The 23,847-nt window shown below is 38.5% G+C and overlaps 1 protein-coding gene across 1 annotated transcript in view; it reads left to right on the forward strand.

The window, feature by feature from the left end:
- The first annotated feature begins 10,997 nt into the window (after positions 1-10,997).
- Positions 10,998-23,847, forward strand: part of robo3 (roundabout, axon guidance receptor, homolog 3 (Drosophila)) — a 143,371-nt gene continuing 130,521 nt past the window's right edge. The window contains exon 1 of the mRNA XM_039618794.1: positions 10,998-11,285. The gene's annotated coding sequence lies outside the window, so the exon portion shown is untranslated. The remainder of the gene's footprint in view (positions 11,286-23,847) is intronic.

A 23,847-nucleotide genomic window follows, 5' to 3' on the forward strand; every position in this document is an offset into this window, starting at 1 on the left:
ATCACACCTCTTCTGTTGACTGTTTCTTTTAGCTCCTTTAACTGACAGTCACTAATTGGGCTTCATTCATTTGCAATTGATTGTTGGAAGCTTGTTTCTTATTATATTTACAACTTTGCGTCCTTATGTTGTTGTTCAATTTGGTTTCAGATTAATTTATTCAAAAGATGTTGTTTGGATGTTTTTAGTCATTTAATAAAGAACGAAAAAGTGACATTTATTTTTGTCATAAATAATGAACTTTAAATAATTTTTCCCTGAATCAATGGATTAAAACAATAGCTTCTCTGCTGCTGCACTCTGGCTCCAGCACCAGACTATGGAGATGCATTCATAATCCATAGGAGACTTCTGAACCTCCACTTGGTTCAATAGGTGAGACAGGTGCTCTTCAGGGAACAGATGCTTGAATCAGAGCTGAGATATTCAGCTTGTGAATCAATATGAAGAGTGTTCAGGAGCTGTGATGCACGAGTACTGTGAACGAAATCACTTTAATTTTTCAAAGATGTAAAAGCATAATGTAATCAAGCCTTTAAAAAGAATTTTTGAATGAAAAATTAATAAGATTTTCTCTTTTAAGATTGTCACTGAACGGCCACATTTAAAATCACTGTACTTGTGATATATATTTTATGTAGTTATTTAATTTTATAGACATAAAGACCTCTGAATTTGGGCTCCTGTGGGTGGAGATACCTAATGGTGCAGTTGTATGTGTGTGCTCTAATGGAACCATTTAACCCTTTATGGAGGTCGGCTTAGTCCCTCTTTGCTTTTTTCACTACATCTCTGGAATGAACGTGTGTGTGTGTGTGTGTGTGTGTGTGTGTGTGTGTGTGTGTGTGTGTGTGTGTGTGTTCAGTGCAGTACTGTTACTTCTAAATATGTATTTTTTGCATATTTCAATATGCAAAATCCCATAAAGGTGCAACCTCCCACACACAACATCCAAAACTACTTTTATTTGTGCAGAAGCAGGGTCGCCTGCAGAATCTTTATCAGGGCAAATCAGCATTTAATACAATCACTTCTGTTCATTTTACACACTATTTGCAACACTCTGAAATCAAAAACAGCCTATTGAAGCTCTAGAAATGTGGTGCCCTGGTGCCCACCAGGAGGAACATTAAACTTGCTCCTGCTGTGCTGGATGTTAAGTATGATGGCTGTTTGCTGTTAATGGGGCTGTCAATCTAGTAGAGAGTACATGTGTGCAGAGGGCTTTGGACCTGTAACACAAAATGGATATTGAAAAAATGTTTTACTTCTACATTCTGCATTCCTCATTTAATGGTTAGATAGTATAGATGTATTATTAATAAATGACTAGGGAGCATTTGGGAAGTCAAACATCTTTATTCATAGTATGCACGAAGCTCTGGGAACCACTAGATGTTTCACCTCAGCTACCAACCACTGTCCCTGCCTCTTTCTCTGTCTCACATCTCATAGACTCGAGACATGGATGGTCCAATACACTGAGATGCATGCTAATTCAAAGACACTGAAAACGCAGACACAGATACCGTTTCACCTCTAGAACCCTTACTTACTGTCAAAGCTGGTTCCAGCTACAGCACAACGGCTGGATCATTAGATGTGACCTTTCTCTTTGAGCTTGTGCTGATGCTGGCAGTGCGACCGCAGCTGGGACTTTGTAGCAGGTTAGAAAGAGAATGCCTGATGACCAGTGAGAGCTCAGAAGTGGCTGGCCAGGCACACTATGGTGGAGGGTGGGAGGTGCGGGTATTTAGACACCACATACTGATGGCACCAATCCAAAGCAAGCTCACTATCACCATAAACCTGGCAATGCAATGTCAGATAGACCAGCTTTTCTTTTAACTCACTCATTATTAAGACACAATAGGATTTAATACCGTGTCTCTAAAAAGAATGAGGTACTTCAACAGAGCACACAATCCTTTTAAAAAGGATCTGTTTGTATCACACCTTGTCAGAATGAAGACAGCTACATCGCACAACTGTAGTAAAAGCTATCAGCATGACATGGTCCACAATACTCAAAACAAAAACAAACATCTAAACAAAATGGTATTGTAAGTACAATTAAACCGAAATCAGATGATGATTTCTGCAACTGTGAAGCTGGCATAATGATTTTTAAAAGCAGCAATTCATGTCTGAAAACATGAAAAGACTAACAGCATCCACATAGCCAAACTGGCACATGTACACAACTTATAGGAACGGTGACATCAAGGAGTAATTAATGACTACAGAAAGTTAGGTTTCAAGTGGAGGCTATGAAATATGTGAAATAATCCAAGGACTAGAGTCTCTGGTAGTTTCTTTGTAGAAACCTGCACAGCCTCATTAGGCAAAATAAAACAGTGAATCTGGAGGATGGTGCAGATGAAGACGCGTGCAAAACTGAAGGTGGATGATGTTAATTTCAGTAAAAACAATGCCGTCATCATCATCACTTGAACATTCTGCTCTGGCCATCTATCCCTTTATCTTGCTCACTCCCACGAGCTTCTCTGCCTCACTTCAATTTGCGTCAGCTCACCTTGATTTATTGGCATGTCTGCTGCATAAACAGTATTACACATTGTGTGAATACATAACTGAAGGGAAATTAAAAAAACGCTAGCGAATTCCTTTTGAATATATCTGTGAGTGTTTGTTTAGCTACTCAAGGATCTAAGTCACTGCATATTCATCTCCTGTTCCTCGCCATCCATTCTGTGCTCCTTCACCTTATCCCTTCATCCATCCCTCCCATATTCCCCATTAAGAAACCTCCTCAGCTTCCTCCCGCAGAGGAGGCTCAACAACAGCTCGGCAGTCCGGCCAGGTAGCCCATTACTGCCAGATCATCTTCACGTATTTTCAGCTGCTGTCAGCTTGAGCCTCCTCATCGCAGTTTCCATTACCTGCTGCATCACTGATAAGCTTATCATCCACAATTTCACTTTAAAGCCCCAATTTGTCGCTACAGTAGGGGGGGCGACTGTTGAAGAATTGTCACGTAACTGCTCGCATGATTGGTCCCATCGAGCTTTTCTTTCCAAACGCAATTTTCGTCACAGATTTGAAAGATTGTAAAAGTTTCTTTGGCTTGGGTAAATTTAAATCTGCCGTTTGAGAATTGGAACACCTTTATATATCAAGGTAAATTTTACTATTAGACATTACAAGGATAAATGGCTGATTGAACGGACTGATTGCAAATCTTTCTCTCCTTTCACGCCGAGATTTTACACCAGACAGACCCTTTTGTCATGGTTTTCATGCTTATCTCCCCTGTGTCTGAGATCATATGCAGAATTATGTACATAACTGAGCTGGAATGGAAATTTGGAAATTAGGGAGCATCTGTGGCAATGATGAACATGGAGGAGAGGGGACTAAGTAGAGACAGAGAGAGAGAGGGCAAAAGATGCTACTTTGCAAATAGAAGAGAGCTCTGCATATGCTAATAGCAACTTGGAAACCTTCCTCCATCACACCGAGGATTTATCCAGCTGGTGAATGCAAGCAGACTGGATGCTGATGAAGGCGTACAGTTTTGTGAAAAGTATTTAAATAAATACAAAATGATGATTTCATCGATTAAGGGAAAAAACTACCCAAACCTACCTGGCCCTAACCTCCTAATAACGTGTTTCATAACTTATGACTTGGGAAAATGAAGACTGACCACTATTTTAAATATGGTTCATTATGTTTTTAATTTTGTTCATAGTTTGCTTAGGCTTAGATATTAGCTTCAAAACTGAAAAGTTGGACAGAGTCAGCATTTGACCCATGGATGGCTCCTGATAAACAGTAAAGATCCTCAGAGTTATTGTAGTTCAGTTCATCCAAATGTAGTCGGGACATTTTAGTATTTTCAGTATTCTGCAGAATCACCACTGCCCATCAGTGCCATTTGGATTCCTAAAATTCTTCAATTATATGCACCAGTTACACTAAGATCTTAATTTGGTGACAACATCACAGATGCACAATCAATCAAATCCCCCAACACTGCAAGACAAAAAAAGAGCTTTGGCCTTCATGAGGACTCCTTATAAATTATCTACACTTCCATTCTCAATGACTCCCACTTCATTGCATTAAACAGGCTGGCTACATGATTCATTTGGGAGCTCCCAGACAAGGAGAAGGTCAATCAAAATGAGGGGTTAAGTGTGTTGACGACTCAGGGGTCAGCAAGAGAGGTTGTGGCCCTTAACCCAGCGACAAACACCCTCTAACCCTGACAACATAATAACAGAGGGAGCTTCCTGGGGATATTAAGTGTGATGACATAGTTCTTTTGTTTATCACATCTGCCTTACGCCATTGTTATTCCAATCAGTGTGATTAGTTATGACAAAGTGTAAGCACCGTCCTGTCCAAGCTGATCACTGAATTATGTGAATGTAGTAAAGTGGAACATAAATGTGTCTTAAACCGAAACCATTCATGTACTTGAAGTGAAACGCACATCATAACTCAAACATTGCTTTTCCGAAGTCAGATCTTGCATCATCATTATGGACTAATGGAACAACCAGTATGCATGGCATTCTTCTCATCCAAGTCATTTTTTCCCTGTGTTTAACAAATGGAGTTACAACAGAAACCCAGCGTGAGTAGAGTGAAGGCGTGAAGTGCGTGTTTTTTAAATGCAAATTGATTGGTGGTGCAGTAAAAGGACTTACACTGTCTCCCGCACACACAAAGTGAAGTAAATGTCAATATTCTATATTTGCTAACAATATGCAGACAGGTAAAAACACAAAAGCTATTAGCAAAAGCAGAAAACAAATCTCCCTCCCTTCTGCTCTCACAACCATACACACACAATCTAATACATATAGCTGTCTCCAAAATCCATTTCAAATCACAGCCCCATTGCCAATTATCTTCTGAATCCATTGGAGGGAAGGAAACATGCAATGACAACCCTGCAGTGTCAACACAATTGGTTATGCATGCTTATGAATACTAAGATATAAAAACAAAGTGAAGAGTGCAGATCACGATGGCTTTGTGTCACATACCATAATAAGTTTTCCTTCTGCTCCTTTCTGTGTTTTCAGTATATGAATTCTAGGTGAATGTGAACAGATGTGATGCATTAAAATGTTAAAAAAAAAAAAAGGCTATAGAAGGAGTTTGTTCTGCTTTTTTTTTATCTTCTGAGAGATTTCTTTTTTCTTTCATTTCCATTCATTTTAATGTAACTGTGAGTTAAAGCAGAGGGGGGATATAAAATCATACCTCTGAATTGTAGGATTCCTGCCTCCGTTTGTAAGGTTACAACAAATGGTAACACGATGGAATCGACTGCAATCCGCAGAGCTGCTTTGATTAAAGATTTTGATCTCTCTTTGTTCCTCTTACTTTTTTCTTTTTTGCATCTAACATTTGTAGACTCTTGTCTTAGCTAAATCTCCCTTGGAAATGAGACCTTTGATTTCGCTGGGATTAGGCTGAGTAAAAACGAAGCCTGAATTAATTAAAACCAGAAGAACGGCTGCTCATTTAGGAGTTCTTGCACTGTTAAAAAAGAATCTTTGAATCTTTAAAGAGAAAACAGGCCGAGATGAATACAATAATAACAGTCAGTATGCTTGAGAAATACCTCATGCATGGTTTGATTTGTTCAGTATTATTTGATGCATGATCTCAATTTATGCTTCAGAATATCTGCATTATCACATGCCAATAATGATTCATTATCTAAGCCTGTAAATGTTGTGTGTGTCAGGAAGGCATTATCCATGAGCTGGCGGTGCAACGATCACTTGGTAATTACTGAGTAAACCCTAATTAATCAGTGCAGTCAGTCTGTGACCTGCTTGGCATCCCTGTACATGCACATATACACAAATGCAGGCACACATACACAGGACAAACAAAAGCCGTAAACTGAATGGATTTGATCAAAAATATTCACTTCTCCTCTATGTTCGACTCCAAATGGCTAACACATAAAGACTGAAATTAACTTTTAATTGCTGTCATATAAATGTAATTAGGTGCTTAACGTAATGTTTGCAAATTATTCAAATTTTGGCATTTGTGTTAATTTTGCTTGTGCCTTATGTGAAAATCGAAAATCAGACTTTGCACGGATTAAAATAATAAATATAAAGTAAATCCTATTCTGATTACACTTTATTGGATTTAACTGTGTGAAATAATAAACAGAAAATGACACACTCATAAAATCCTTTGGCTTCTCCTCGACTAAAGACTATTTGATGTCCTGCTTTGTAAATACAGAAAAAGCTCAAATATAAATAATTTGTATATTTTTGGTTTGGAATCAGATCCACTTATGCTAATGAACTGTTGTTATTTTTCATTATGTAAGGGGTTAAACACATTTCCACCTGAGCTGCCCAGTATAACCAGTCTCCCATGTGTAGGCCAAGCTGGGAGCAGATGGCAGTCTGATTCGTCCACTTTCCTCACTCTGCTGCCCCGAGTCAGGTGACTCAAAACTGCTGCCGTCCAGTCACGCTCTTAATGCTGATGTAAACTGATATCCTGAACCTTTTTTACTGACGTTACCACTGTCGGGTAAACTCCATAAGGTGAAAGGTTGATCTAAGAAACATCGCTTAGTTCAAATCAATTTTTCTACTGATTTCTATCCTGATGGGAGTGGTCTCTTCTGGGATGGTGGTGGCTATCAATACAACTGAATGGTTTGATGACGATAGAAATGATGTGAATGATGTGCTGTGGGCTTCACAGTTGCTGGATAACAAGACAAATTTTTGACACACAAAAGACAGTGGCTTTTTAAACAGTATGGGCCCACAGTAGGGGTGAATTGTGAAAACCTATATTACTATATATAGTAATTTTGCCCCCAAGAAGGAATTCAGTGAGTTTCAGTTTTCAGTGCCCACATGTGGCCCATGTAACATGTATAATACAGTGGAGCCCGGGTAGACAGCAAACTGTGGGTCCAGGTACTGATGTGAAATATGGGGCACATCTGGGTCTCGCACTGTCCGGGCTGTGTGGGGTCACTATGGGCTGTCCCTCTGGGTCCCACCAGAGCAATTAGCTTATTTTTTGTCATTTCTTTACCTTTAATATACACTATGGGGACACTATGCCCCCCAACATGCACACACATTTTTTCTAGAATGTTGAATCCAGATCCAGAATACTAGGACACCTTAGTCATATATTAAACATTTCTGAGATGTTACCAGCCCAACCTTTGCAAATCCAACCTGCCAATGGATCCAATCTGGTATTCAAAGCCAAAGCGTACTGACCCAATTCTGAAGTGCCAAATGGAAAGAGGTATATGGGAAAAAAATAGTAAAAAGTGACAGACAGAAGATGTAATGAGAAGGCTGACAAATGGCTTCAAGTGTCAAAGACAATTTTGGATGATGGATGGGTGAAAGAAATATCTCAGAAAGCAAGATTATGTTAAAGGTGAAAAGCCAGACGCTTCCAGAAGAAAAGATAAAAGAGCTACGGAAGATGACAAAGCTATTGGAATTTCTTGACCAGTGATGCTGGGTTGTGTTTGACACACAAGGTCAGTAAATGCACACATGCTATGAAAACAAATGTACATGTAAGACTGGAAGGGAAGCAGCTGCTCTCCACAGTTACATTGTGGATTGATACCATGAGGCCAATTCCCTCAAGGAGCAGAAGCCATGATGACTCCAATTTTAAACAGTGAGACTACACTTCTCTGAGGTAAGAGTGAAACAGCATCTGTACAGTAACCATAGCATAGCATACATACATCCCATTATGATCATGTTACTTAAAGTAACTACTCTGTAAAGGTTACACTCCTTTAAATCTTGGATAAACAATGAGATCATTATTATTATCATAAGTATAAAAACAATTCCTCAGTGATTGGAGAATATCATCAAAAGGCCAAATCTGAATACATTTGCAATGATAATATTATTCAGCTTTATTTTTGGAGCACCTTTTGAAACAAAGTTCTACATGCAAGTGAAAAAAATGTTTCGCAAATGTCATATTTTAATTACTATCAGATGTAGTTGAAAGGCCCATACAACAGAGACCTGGCCAACCCTGCTAAGACGAACAACAGAGGAAACCAATGTGAGGACAGTATGTAACCTGACTATGTGAGATGCTGTGTGCTCTCTATAAAATTATTATACAACTAAAAGAAAAAGAAAAATCCATCACACAGTACCACCACAGAGACATCTGAGTGGGTCACAAGTTAAAATATTTTGGCATATCTAAAACAACCAGCCACAGAAAAAAGTCTCTCTGGTCTCCATCAGAGATACATACATACAGATTACACTGGAACAACATAAATCTACAAGTTCCCTACAAATTCTGCTTTTCAAGGTAATGGTGCTCACACAAATATTTGATCTCTGCTTTTCCTTGGTGCCTGAAATATTTGCTCATAACTGAATATGTCTATAATATATATGGTTAAAGAGACCAAACTATAAGGACTGTGTTTAAATTGTGTTACACACTGACAAAGCTAAAGAATCACTGCAGAGGACATTACTCAGGTGAACAGCAGCATAGCATATTGTGAGGGAAGGGACAGAGAAACACTGACTCACAGTATAGTTCAGAGTGAATTGTAAAGAGTGAGTGTGCTGAGAGCCACAGGACAACAATGGAAACTGATATTTTCAGGCACTGTAATAAGTGTATTAAGATGGGAGCTCTTCTTGCCGTTCACCAGCCTGATTACCATAAAGCTATTTATTAGGCTGATTTCCCAGGCTGAGAGCAACCACGACCAGGGAAAGGCGCGGAGGGGGTCGAGACCACGGGGAAAGGCTGACAGAAGGTTAAGGGCAAGTCGCCATGGAAACACACTGGGAGGATAGCAGGGAGTTATTGGAAATATTAGACATCCAGTTGCAGGTGGAGAGATGCAGAGCATGAGGTGAAGGGTCAGAGATAAGTATCAGGTCTTGTGTGCACACCATGGGGAGTTTCCGTAATGGCAGCCAGTTCAAGGTGGCATGAAAGTTAAATAAGCTGCGACTCTTACAGGTGGCTAAGCAGTTCAGTGTTCGTGCAAAAAATTCATATGCAATTAGTCTCATTATAGAAGCTTAGCGTGCACACAACTCTAATCTATGTACACCCCCTCACATGCATGAACACTTCCTGCAGGTCTTCATTAGCGCTAATCAGGCGCTTGCTGCTGGCCACAGCGGGGTACACTGACACCACTTCCACTGCTGTCTCTTACTGTTCACATGGTGCAGAAACAGGAGAGCGCTGGTGTGCGAGTAAATATGTGCAACTATTGTAGTCCATTCAATTGTTCCATATAATAATGTAATATACAAATTGATCTTCAGCAAAAATTTAGAGCACTGGCCTCGGATTTGTAAAGTTTAAAAAACATGCTGGGAGTACACGTATACATTTTTCTATAAAATTATCTCAAATATGAAGGTAAAATTTCACAGCAATCATTATATAATTTTAAATCACAAAATCTGACCATGTGTGACTCGTGTCAAATTGCACTTATGTTTGTTATTATTTCTTAAATTGCCAAAAAATTATTTCTTTTAAAGTTTAAATATTTATTTGTTCATTTATTAACTATATAACTATAGATAGGTTTTTTATTTTATTTTTTATTATAAAAAACAGCCCATTAGACACCATCATTGGAGCAATTTTACACACAAGCTTTCAAGATTTATTTTATTTTACCCCAGATTTGGGAAAATCTTTAGTTAGCCAATGCACAAGTTTATAATGCTTGCATGGATGTCATTGTCCAGTAAATGTGCATATGCATAGGAACTGCCTGCTTCAGAGCTGGATTATGAGAAGTGCTAGTGTCAGTACTCAAGAAAAGTAAAGTAATATCCCCATCCTAAAGAGGACATTTTGTACCATCATTCTTCATTTTTTCAGTATGAACACAAAGCTGAGAGCACAAAGCAAAGATGATAGCGAACCCAGCGAGACAGACATTACTGCTGTTGTTACTTTTTGAAGATCAGGTTCGCATGACCTCAGCCTGAAAACCACTCAGGGTGTTTGGCCAGCTTAGCGTTAGCATTCTGTCTGTGGCTTGAAAAGAAGAGACGTTCTGTTAGCAGTATAGTGCTGTTTCTGTCCTGGATGCAGTTTCCACTGCAAAAAAAATAAATAAAAAATGATGTCAATGTCTCATCTGCCAGTTTCTCTCACTTGGTAAATGGTAAATGGACTGATTCTTATATAGCGCTTTTCTACTCTCCCGGAGTACTCAAAGTGCTCACTTGCACACAAATCAGCTTGAAGTGCAGGAGCAAACAGACATGTTTGTTTGATGGTTTCTAAGGCAGAGGGAGTAAGGAGGAAAAGGCAAAGTGCATGTTGAGTTGTAGTTTAAAGCATAGTTTTTATCCTGCCATGGGTGTAATAAATTGCACTTTTGTTTATACACAACCTTTGAGTGGCCATATTCAGATGATGCATTGCTGGCAATTTGTTTACTTAATGTATTCTGCAAAGTGCATTGTTTTAAGTTGATGGAGTGGTTGTATTTTGTTGGGGTAATGCATTATTTTGATTCTGTAAAACAGAAATGACTGATTGGGTTTGCATTGTTGTTCTCTTTGAGTAATTAAAACTTGGTGCTGGAAGCAAAACGTCTTTTTTTTTAGAAATCATCAAACTCCTAGATGTTTGGGTGCTCTGGAGGTAAATTATACATTGTTTCTGCACCTTCAGACTTAAGACATGAAGGACTGTACATGTGATTAATACGTTGAGACAATGTAACTGGATAAAATGTCATCATCTGCCTCCTCACCTCAAGCTTGATATCCTGAACTGAAGTCAGGGCTCTAACACACAAAAACTTGCATAAAGATGCTTATTTATTCTGGATAGTGTCACCATCACGCACTGTCAACAGATTACACACGTAGACAGCAAGCTGGCTAAACAACAAGAGCTGGTTTATAGTTGGCTAACATTGAGCACTAAACATTGCGCTAGCTAGTGTTACTTTTGTGTTACAGCCGCTTCAAAGAAAGCTTCACTAACACCGGCTAACAGCAGCCAACATCAGCAAAACCATTCAGCGATTACCGACAGTAAAGTTGAGGACATCTCCAACACCTCATCTCAGCTTCACTGACTCACTGACTTGGACTACTTTCACCAGGTTTTACAGCCTCCATTAGAGTAAATAAAGATGGACATTAGCTGAGGTAAACAGCAGAAGAGCCTGCACTCACTACAGGTGAGCCCGGAGCTGTTAAAGTCGCCCCTGTATCTAGGATTACGCACTTGAACTGGGAGAGGTAAGAAAATAAACTATAACTGTAACTGTAACTATAAACTGTGGTTACGTAAAAAAACCCCAACATAACATTTTTTAAGTCATTGATATGCTGATTTGGGCACTGATCAGAGGGATACTTAGCTAAGCATAAGTTGTCATAATTATTGTCTTATAACGTTGCTTATAACTGATTGATAGGGACTGACATAATTATTCAACAATCAAAACATTAAAACATTTTTAGTGATCAGGTTTTGCCTGCGTGTGTGTGTGCGTGTGTGTGGCTGTCATAGTAAAAACAGGATTCACGTTAATCCAAAATACTGGAAATATCAGTGTCAGTATTAGCCAGATTGCTTATTTAGGGTTTATTTAGGGCAGTTTAGGGTTTTTGAATTGAACTGAACTGATTATCAAGATGCTCAAAAAGTGCATAAAAATTTAAGAATTTATAGTTTAAATTTATTAAAAACTAAGTATAAATCATAAATACAAGAACAGAAATCATTTTATGCTTTTAGAGGTCAGTCCTTCAAATATTCAGCTACTAAAGTCTTTCTTTAACCTTTGATCTGCTCTTTCCTTTAATAATCTATTGAATTATTTAAGTCTTTCTTTCCCATTTGGATATTTTAGTAAAAAAGATGTCCACAGTTTTACTTGCAGTAAAGGAGGAATTAACACACTTACCTAAAACATAACTTGCAGCACCTCAGAAGGATGAAAGCTTTCACATACACCCACGTACACACCCACACTGTGTAGACAGAGAGTTAATAGGCAGGTTGTTCTGTTTATAACTCTCCTTGCCACCGGTGCTGTTAGGCTCATAAGTTATTAATACAAATTGATGCCACGGGTTCTGTTACTGTAAGTGAGCTGTGTTGGTTAAGCTGCTGCGGCCTTTTTGCCTCGGTTTCCATACGTCTGTATATGTGTTACTTTGTAATAGTAGTTGAAGTATTTAAAATGTCTATCATCCAACGTCACAGACATTTACAACAGCTGACAGATTCCAGTTCTTGTTTCTGACCTCACAGCACTTACATGCAGGGCCGAAGCCTGTCCCAGCTGACTCTGAGTTAGAGGCTTGATAGTACGAGGTGTATCACTGACTTACCAGTCTGGTCACAGCTGCTCCATCACATTCCTGATATATAAACAGAATTTAATATGTTTAAAAATACTTATATAAAGATCAATAAAATAAAACACTAAACTACTGCTAACTGTGAAAATATAAAATGCCAGCGACTAAAAGAGTGAAATTCAAAACGCAGTTTCTTTCTTTCTTTGGAGAGTTAGGAAAAGAGAGTAAAATGCATAAGCAGTAGACGTATGTTTATAAAACTGTTGTCTAAGCTTAAAATATGCAAGCAATGCTAATTTCTGACACGTTGTGCAGCACAGAGCTCGACCTTATTATCTTCTCTTGAAATGAACAGGTGAGAAGTGCAGAAATGTCCAGCAGCTGTGCTGGGCTGACCTCATCAGTGTGAGGATGTAATATTCTGAAAGCTTGACAGAGGTGATGTCACAGCCTGATATCTCATCAGCTGCAGTTACGTTCACCTCCACACAAAGAAAACAAGCTGCTTTAGGAAGACGACTGTAGTCGGGCATAATATGAGTCATATATGATGTCACCTGACTGAAAACCTGGGCCTTTGTTCCAGACGTATATATTTACTGAAAATAAATGCACATCTGCTTTGACTTGTCCACTGCGCTGCATATCAAACAGTGCTGTTATTATAAAGGTGGATTTACCTTCAAAACATTAAAAATGATTCATCCCTCTGAAAACAACTGAAGCTGCAGAAAAGCAGCCAGTAGGGGGGAAGGGGATAAAACCACATCAGTGTGCACAAAGTAATGTTCATGTGTGGCTGCCAGCGTGTTTGGATAATGAATTCAACATTTAGATGAAACAGAATAGGAAAATGGGCAAAACACAAAAGAGGAAAACAAGTGTTTTGATCCATGAATGTCGGATGCGTACAGGCTTCGTGTGACATTTTTAAAACTTTTATTTTAATACATATTTTATTTTCATATCTTTTGATTTTTTATCGGCTATTTATTATTTTGTCACGTGTGAATTGATGATGTGGTGTAAGGTTCTGTTTCATTATGCTCAGTTTGGGTTTTGTTGATGTTTGTTATGCAGCACTGCTCCACCCAGATCCTGGCTATGTAAATGTTTATCTGCATGAATTTTCCCAGTCAGTCGGATTTTTCAATTATTATAATAAAATGCACAGATACTTCAGCAAAAAATTATATTTTGACTTTCTCATAAGCAAATCTGATAGTTTCTTTCAGTAACTTTATCACATTGTAGTGCAAAGCAGCCTTTTTGGATAAACTCCTGGCAAATTATTGCTGTCATAAAGCTCTGTGTGCTGCTCCCTTCCTCCCTCTGTTTTCAGTTCCTTCATACTTTGCATTTGAAAAAGCTGAGTCAGTAAAATAAACAAATATATAATCCCCTTCATGTCAGGGTCAAAGTCCACCTCTGACAAAACTCGATCAAAGGAAAAGGACCGCTCTGAGTTTGAGTGAAACACTTGTGGTTTAAAGTCAAACTCAGAGCAAAAGGTGGAAACCATTTGCTTTGTTTTTAGTCTCTAGCCGCTGCTGGGCGCAGAGGAAAGTAGGAAAGGGCTTCTTGTTTCATTCTACATCCATTTATTTAGTTTCAGAACAAAACAAAAGAACAAGTATTAGTTTGTTCTGTGGTGAAAACAGAACATTCCTGGTGTTTAGTCACTTTATATGAGCTGATGCCATGCTGAACTATGTCCTTTAGCTATGGTACAAAAGCATTGGTTATAAGACCAAGTGTGTCCTCCAGTGGCTCACAGGAGCCTCTGACACGCCGTCAGTCACCCGACTCCAAAACTTGATTTTCCAAATCTCATCTCAGATAGGTCTGTATCCAACCAGTGTCATGGGATAAACTTAAAAAAAGAAGCACAAAAGGAATAATTTTATATGACACTAGCACAGTGACACAGTCATGTCACTGTGAGATATTCTGTACATCTGTGGTTCCCTCTAGTGGTTTGATAAGTGAAGTTCAGTCTTATCAGACCAGCAGGAAAACATCTGAGACACACTGGATGCAGAGCTTTCTATCTGCAGCAGCTGCTGGACTCATCCATGAAGGCAGAAGGAGCAGAGAAGGAAAGGGTCCTTTGGGAATTCCCTCGGGAATTTTTAATGTGCTGGACTACTTTATCTCTGTAATACCAGTTTTAAACACCAGATGTCAGCGATAAATCCCTGTGTATGTTTCCAAATCTGAATGGGTCCAAATCCATGGCTATAGGGGTTTTTTATATACAGTCATGACAAATACCTTTATAAAAAAGAGCCTTTAAGAAGAATAAAAGTAAAAAGACCGGATCGGATCATTTAACACAGTGTATACCCTGACATGCGCAACAGACAGACTCAGGAAGTCATTTGTACCCAGGGCCATACAACTTTACAATGCTTCACTTAAGGGAAAAGGAGAGTTGGTCTTCTCTGCATAGTCTATCTGCACCGCCACCCTCTAATACATTCACAGGACTTATCTGCCCATATTGTGTATTGTACCTTATCCCTGCACTGCTGCTAGAACTCTTATACTACTATGTTTACTTGCACTAATGCTATTACTTTTATACTAGCCTACTGTTATTCTGTTTTATCTTATTTGCCAATATATTTATACTTGAACTGTTATATTACCATGCGTACACTTTATTCTGTTTTATCTTAGTTCTTATACTACTGCTGGTTAGTTTTTTATATTATTTGCCCATATATTTATATTAGAACTGTTAAATTACTGTGCTTACATTTTATTGTACATGTTGACATATGCACACATTTACTGTTGGTCACTAGATTTTAACCTTGCACTGTTGCACCATTGCATTATTATCCTGACACACACCTCAAACAGGACTGCATCCCCAGTACATTATACGCTTTGCTACTGTTGATTTAGATTGATTTAGATTTAGATTGATTTAGATTTAGTAATGTTGTTTTGTTGATTGTTGTGTATCATCCTGGTACATTGTAGTGAATGCTGTGTGTGTGGTGTTCTTAAGCTGCTGGAACCTTGAATTTCCCCTTGGGGATTAATAAAGTATCTATCTATCTATCTATCTATCTATCTATCTATCCTGAGTGATTGTGATAACTGGCCTCTACATTTATGGTAGAGGCCAGCAATGGGAAGGCGCATGGCATGAGGCATTTTTCACACTTCTTTTCAGCACATTCCAGTAACTCATTATATCAGAAAGGAATAAGTAAGAAATAAGCTCACTCAGAGATGGACAAACACCAGGAGAGAAAGATGTAAGGTTATTTTGAAAGTGAGTGGATCAGCAAATGATGTTTGCATCAGATCTTATTATTCATTTTGGTTTTTTTCTTTTTCTTTTTTGTGATCAGACATTAGATCTGTCCTTCATGTGTGTAAAATTATTTGGTTATTTCATGTTGAAACTGAACAGACTAACCTGGGTTGTTTAGCATTATGGAAGTTTACATCAGTGGACTATGTTGGATTGGTTCAGGGCCTGTTATTTGATGGTCACTGTTAGGTTAGATGGCAGGGATTATTTAGGATTTAAGCTGATGAAAAATAATAGTCCACATAATACTGAAAGGGAGCATTTTTCTGAAGAAAAGAAGTATTTTTATTTGGATAATTTATGTACAATTTGGCAGCAAAATGGAATGAATGTAACTCAGGAGGTAGAGCAGGTCATTTACTAATTGGAAGAAAGGTTGGTGGTTTGATTCCTGGCTGCCTAAGTATCCTCAGGAAAGACACTGAACCCCAAGTTGCTCTCTGATGTTTTCATTTGAATGTAACCGTGTGTTCGACACTAGATGGAAGCGTGAATGGAGGAGGTTGTAAAAAATGCTTTGAGTAAGATCCAGTCCAGTGTTACCAGTAATACAGTTGTATGCGTAGTTAATGGCTTCCTTTGTTGAATAAATGCTTCTAAAACAGTAACCCTCATCGTCTGCTCATAGTTCTTCAGCCAGGAATGAGCTACAGTGGACTGTGAGCATATTTAAAAGAATAAAAGTCAGCATGACAGCATGTTTTATTGTGGCCCAATTTGTCTTTCTAAACAGTGGAAACACCCCACTGTGTTCTCACCTCACATTTGACCACTAGGTGGTGACAGAGATCTTTTAGTGGTGTTAGAAACTAGAACTTCAATCCCAGAGAATATAACCTATCACTGTATGTTTAATAGAAAAACAAGGGGGGGGTTGGTTTCTATTTTAAGAGCACTGTCTGTCATAGTAGCTCCACTATAAACCTCTGCCTTCCTCTCATTTGTTTCTGCATATTAAAGGATCATTTCTTCTTTAATTTGTCTGATGTTTGGTGGGTTTTGTTGGATGGCTGTGACAGGTGAGGGGGCGTCACTGATCTGAAATACCCCCTTCTTAACCCGTTCCACTCTCAGACATACCTACATCCATCACTCTCCCTGGCATGCTGACACGCCCCCTCTCCATCTATTATGGATATGTGCATTTGTGTGGGTGGGCCCACTGTTCTTTCCTTATGGAAATTTGAAAATATACATTCATATGTATGCACTCTCTGCACCAGCACTATTAATGTTTTATGCAACGTTTAAATTAAGCGAAGGACAAGACATAATAGCAGCAGCTTGAATGGAGGAACGAGTCGCTTTTAGCCTTGAGTGACTCTTCCACTTTAGTCACTCTAACAGACTTTTAAAGCTTTTTATTCATTCTGAGAGAGTGGCTGCAATTAAAATGTAGTTAGCCACAGTATCCTGAAAAGGATGCCATGAAGTTTTGAGTTCAGTCTACTTGCCGGTCTTTGTTAAATTCAAAGAAAATACAGTCTACATTTTGGAAGGTTGTAACTTCCCAACAATAGGATGTAGAGTTGCTAAAGCTAAATCTAAATCGCAAAGATGGAGGATATAAAGATACTATATGTTCACATGTCAGCACAGACTCTGTAGCTCAAATTCATTTAGACTTCCAGTGAGAACGCATCTTTTCCAATAGAGTTAGAGAAACAGAGGAGAAAACAAGTGCTGTGATTCTCCACCTGTAAACACGTCCTGTCTCTGTACAGATGTGCTCATAGTGCGTCTCCCTTCAGCACGTTCTCACTAACAGTTCGGGCAACAGGAGATAGAAGACATGAGAGGAATGGCAGATTATTGCTCTTCACATTTGGCTTGTTTTTCTAATGTGCGAGATGCACATCATAAGATAATTCACTATAGGTGAGCAGCATCTGGTATCATTGAGCCTTTTTGGGAGATTGGATGTGATCCAGGAGTGTCCCTCCCCTCTCCTCGTCCGCTTTCATTTTCTCCCTTTTCTCTCTCCTCTGCAGCCGTCCCACTTGCAGGTCTTTTACCTTTCTAAATATATCTTTGCCCTGAGCATTTTGCCTTCCCACCTCCACTGTGCATTGATTCTCTTCTAGCATTGATCTGAAATCCACTATCTGTGTGTGACTGTGTGGGTTTAAGCATGAGCGCCTCTCTGATTGCGTGGAGGTGTGTGTATGCAGATCCACAAACATTATGAGAATGTGTGCTCCAGATTTAGCGAATTGATTTTTTTCCTTTTCCTTTTTTTGGGCTTTTTTTGACCTACTGTCCCTTTAGCTCTGCTCTCGAGTTCTAAAATGTAAATGTCTCTGACAGAGTCTTTAGACTTTGACAGCTGTGCTCTTCTTTGAGCAGGACACTGCTTTGAATCAGGGTGTGCAATCTGAACCTCCCAAATCACAATAACTCCTTTGCTTAGCATATGAAAAGAACTACTGAAACCAAAATGCCTTTTATCTCTCAGTCAAATCCTGTTTCTCCTCCTGTTTTAATTAAAATATTTGTAATTTGAAGCATAGACCGAATTTATATCAAAGTCAGTTCACCAGGATATGAAACTATTCCACTCTAGTGTTCTTACAGAGCTAAATAATGACAATGTAATGGTGGCTACATCATCCTTTGCAGCAACCCTTTCTCCAGATCAGGCTGAAGTAATGAAACAGTCACAAATCGCTCACAGTACCTGTGAATTCTGCTCCAGCCAGACTTCAGTTTTATTGTGGTGTGGTGCAAAAAAAGAAAAGAAAAGAAAAAGAGAGCCTGTCCCTGTGCATTTGCAGGGAGGCACCCACTGATGGATTAAAAAAGACATGGGTGGAGAAGGGGAAGGATTTGCCTGCTCACTGCTTGGCTACTTGGGGGTATCGCGACGCCAAAAGCTGAAATTCATTTTTCCCCCTCACACAGTTCCCATCACAATTTTGTCTGAGAGGCAATCGATGCCCAGGCACTATAGTTCTGATATATGCTGCTGCCAGTGGGGCATGATGTATGCTTGCTGTCCCGTGGACAGGCTGTGTGCAACTTCTGCTACTCCCGAGTGAGTAAAGCCATTAGAGGAATCAAATTAGAATGTTCATTGTTTTTAATTTTAGAGTACATTTGTACTTTATTAAAGTATTTCTGGGTTTCTGTGTATATGTTATACTTTATACTTATATTTTCTAATGCAAATATTGTACTTTGTACTCAGTAGTTCTTATTGTGCTTTAGTAACTTATGGCACCTTAGTAAAACAGAAATCTACTAGTACATGTAGATGCAGTATTAATATAGATAAAGCTACCCAGCAGTATATTACTAATTAAAATCATCTCTAGATACAACATTACATGACTGAATAGTCATAATTCATTAATAGAATGTTTATAATACTGCATAAAAAGTACTTTCTTTTTATGCACCTTTAAATATATTTGATGCAGACACTAGTCCCCCTGTTTCTGTGCGAGCCCATTTTAAAAACATCTTCAAACGTCTATGTGACACACTCATGGTGGTGTTTAACATTTATCATTCATCCTTCATCTTCAGTTCACCTGGTGGCTCAGCACAGTGTGCATATCAGCTCCCATTTATTGTGTCTGGGGAAGAAAACTCTTGCTAACGTTCTGTTTTCTCAGTGAACAACAAAGCTTTCATAGAAATACGATGCTGTGGTTATGGTTCCATCATTAGCTCCTGGTGTCTGAGCGGGAGGTAACAGTGTCAGGACATAATGGTGTCTTTGTTAACTCTGACAGCTGTTAATTTCAGGCTGGTTTTGAAACTTCAAGGGATGTATTTAAAATGTCAGATAATCAATAAAGCGTGCATAAATCACAGCACAGCATGCATCAGAACGTCTGCAGGAAACTGAACTGAAAACATTAAATTAAGCATAAAAGAAACAAGCATTCTCTTCTGAGGGTTGCTGTGCAGCAAGAACAAGGTCTGAGTGAGCAACACAAACCTTTGTGATGTGTGTCTGTGTGAGTGTGACAGAGAAATTTATATAGATATATATTGGGTTTTCTTCCTCCTTTTTCTATTTTTAAGGAAAAAGGACCCCTATTCTGTGTGATAACTGTCCATTTGATAACAAATATTTATTTACTAATTTGTAATCTGAAGTCCTGTTATCTGAATTAGTATACTCACAATCTGATTAATTCCACTCAAAGTAAGTGACACAACGAGCAGTGAAATAATCTATTGTGAGCTAATTTACAGACTGCAGTTATCATGTCCAAGCATCAACCATTATTTGAAGGGATTCAACATACAAACTGTGAATCTCTTTATCATCTAACCAGTTATCTCTCTTCCTACACTAATGTATTTGCTGGAACTGGAATTTCCTTGTGGGTGATTGGATTATTCCAGCCAGTCAGGTACTACATCAGGCTGTTACTTGATGAACTGAGACTGCTGTTATTCCTTGTGATCGTAGAAGTTTTTACTCAATGATGTATAGTTTCACTCATTTCTTCTGTCATCAGTAGATGCCTTTTCAGAATCGATAGTACAGAACTCAATAGAGTGTCCAAATGAAAGGTGTCTGTAAGGTGATGAGCCACAGTGGATCTCCAGCTTCAGAGTGTCAGTACCTTTGGAGCTGCACACTGGAGAGATCCCCTGATTAGTTGCTTTGGAGCGAGATGATTAACCTGTTGCTCCAATTTGTGATAATTAAAACATTCATAATGTTTTTAATACTCCCCTAACCAGTAATTCTTTGTCATTATTTTGCTCCTAAGAAAGCCCATTGTCACTATTAGAGATGATTCACTATTGCTAAAATTACCTTTATCAAAAAAAAACCCTTTAAACTGGCAACACTGAACCTGTTAATTTAAATCAAAGTCTTTTGTGAGCAAAGGCTCTATAATGCTAGCTTGTGGACACTTGCAGACAGCATAGATGTGTAGCTGTTTTAATCAAAGTCATTTCAAATGTTACTGGGATCCACCAAAAGAATATTTAGTGTGTGCAGTTTGGTGTAGTTTCTGAAAGGACTGATTGACAAGAGCAAGTGAACGTCTGAAATATGGCACTCAGACCCAATCAAGATTGGGTCTGAGTGCCATGTTACTGTACAGTAGTATACTACTGATATACTATACAACTGGTATAGTAGTATACCTCATATTTAGTGAACTGTGAATTATGAACTATGTTGCAAAAAAAATTCTGCAATGTGCATGTCACTTACCTCAAAACAACAGTCATTTTCTGCACAGCACATCAATTTGATATCCTGCAGATAAAGGTGACAGGCTCCACACCTCCAGCTTCTCACACATAACCAAGACATTTCAGTGACTCCTGATGACTTTGGCTGTATTTGCAGCCTGCAGAAGAACAACAGTTGGAAAAAAAGACTAATCCTTTCTTGACTTTTTTATTGCATATTGAATACAATAGACTTGTGGTATCATGGCATATATACTGTTACTACCAGTAACCTAAGTTGTTTTGAGAACTTTTTTTTGTTGCTATTTGTGCTAATTTTATTATTTTAAATGTCATTTAAATTATCATCTAATTTTTTTTTATTTTTATCTGTATTTCTTTTTAACTTATTCAATGTATCATTTCTGGAATGTCAAGTGTACAGCACTTTGTGTTTAGCTGGCAGTTGTTCTGGAAGTGCTATATAAATAAATTTTTTTTAAAAAAACTCAATATCAAATATATAAGGTACCAAATCCCTGACATTCAGGTCTTCAGCCCTGAATCCATCTCTATATTTCACACAGAGAAAAGCCCAGTTATGAGAACATACTGGATTATTCTTATGACCATATACCATGTCTTCTAAATATTGCATCCCCATAGCTGTCTCCATCTTAGTTACGATGACTAAGGATGTTATTGTGTGTGACAAGATAAAGAGACAGGAAAGGTGCACTCAACAGAAACACTTCACAGACACCATCCTTTTTTGTCTACAAACTCCCAATGTGTTTGAATTAAGCCGTCCATTCTCTGTCACTCATGCCTTCTTTATACTGCAGCAGCTATCTGCACACTCAGCTTTAGTGCTCAGGGGCTAGTTTGCTCATATATCTACCAAAATAAGGCCCAGTCTGAGCTCATTATGAGATGAGCAGTGAAAATATGCAATAATTCATTTAGGTGATGATGTGGGTGTTAATAGCCTGCCTTAGTGCTGCCCTCATTTTGCCATGAAAGCAGCAGGAAAGACAGCTGACTGACAGTAATGGCTTCCATCCAGACTGACAGGATCAGACTGTGGTTTTAGGTCACCTTTTAGTGTTTCCCCGTTGTAATGTCTGAGTGTTCTCAGAGTTTATGCTGTACCTTTTTTGCTCCTGCTTTGTTACTAAAACTGGGATTGTGGAAATGTGTTTCTGTATGAATTGTTCTTCTTTTTTTCTCTCTCTCTTTTTAAATCAGTTGCATGAAGAATGTTGGTCGTGACGTGGTACAAAGTTGTGCCATAGGATTTTTACTGTAAGTAGGAACATAAAGTGTTAGCTTTGCTATTCAAGTAATCAGTTACTTACTTTTTGTAACAAACAGTCTGTAAGCGGTACAATTTTAGCACATTTGCAGTGGGATGCATAGTCAAACGTAAATTGTGATTCTGTCAGGATGTAATATTTTATAAGTTTTATATTAAGTGATCATCATCTGCTAAGAAGCTCTACTTCACATTTCACCTGTAGCACACCTATGCACCAGCTAGCTTTTAGCTCAATCTGTCTCTCTGACAGAGTTTGTTGCTGGTTGTGCGGTGGAGTAAATTCTACTAATATGAACTCACCACACAATAAGTTAAATCTATACACTAAAGGAACATCTATAGTCTATTACACCCTCTGAGTAAAACACCTAACATGGGCAAGCTAAGTGCAAAGAGGGGACTATCTATTTGATACAAAGTACTATGAAAGGTACTTTACTCAGTAGACAATTCTTTATCATAAAAGATTACTTAGCGGCAGAGGGGTTTCATAATGGCTTTCAAGCACCTTTAGATAGTTAGCAATTAAATCTGATAAACAGATGAATGCATATGACTTTCAAATCAGCTTGGTGTTGCTTGGCATTGCTTCCAGTAACAGCATGGAGATAAGAAACTAGAAAATAACTGAGAAGAAAATAATGGCATCCCATGGGCCCCATCCCATCATTACATCTTTTTTTGTATTATATTTGAGGTGATGTTGTTGATTAGATTCACTCACCAGATTCTACCATTTATTCTAACTTTATGCAGTCAAAGCCTTAAAGTCAGCTATACATCTGCTCATATATTGCTGAATTGAAGATGCAACTCCATAACAAGTCCTTTCCCGTAACATGCTCAGTCATTTAAATGTTATTTTACCACCATCACTTTTTCTCCAGAGATTCATGTCTTGCTTTTATTTAGACTTGTCTATGTCATTCTGCAGAGGGAGATATGAGAGTGTTTATTTCACACTATTGGTTTCCACTGAACATCAACTTTAAATTTCCATCCTAAAAAAAGTGTCCTAAAATCTACTGATGCATGTAGAAACACAGCGGTGCCACATCTAACATGCAGGATGCAGGAAGGATAGCAGCTGTTTGTCCTGAGTTCAGGCCTCCTTCTTCACATCTGTGCACTATGCATCCTTCTAAAGTTGCAGCATCTTCAAAGACTACTTCCTGTCCTCATCATGCAGGAAACGAAATCCTACTAGTGCAGCCCTAAACTACACATGATAAGAAAAAGGACAGTTCACCCAAGTAACCTCAGCCTATAAGGCCCATCCTGTTTGTTAGTTAAAATTAGATTTAAAAGGATGAATAAGCGACTTCAACTTCCTCACTACTCTTGTTTAGTTGGAGTGCATACACCCACTACTCCCCACACACATCATTTTCTAGGAAAAGAGAAGAAAAAAGAAGAAAATGAGCTCTATGAAAGGTATTAAATTCCATAATAGATCGTCTTCCCACCACAGAGGTGGTATGTAGAGGGAAGTACAAATAAATCAATATAACAAAGTGGGCTGTGCTGGAAAGACAGACAGTGGGCTGAAATATTAACCGAGCACCACAGGAACACAAGCCAAAGCCTATGAAACAGAGAATCCATTATGGACAAGGCTGAAGCTGTCTGAGGAATTGGATTCAGTAACAGGAGGGAAGGGGGGCGATGCCCGTTCACTGGTTTTATTGAGAACT

This window comes from Oreochromis aureus, linkage group 10 (genome assembly GCF_013358895.1).
Source record: "Oreochromis aureus strain Israel breed Guangdong linkage group 10, ZZ_aureus, whole genome shotgun sequence".
Classification (NCBI taxonomy): Eukaryota; Metazoa; Chordata; class Actinopteri; order Cichliformes; family Cichlidae; genus Oreochromis; species Oreochromis aureus.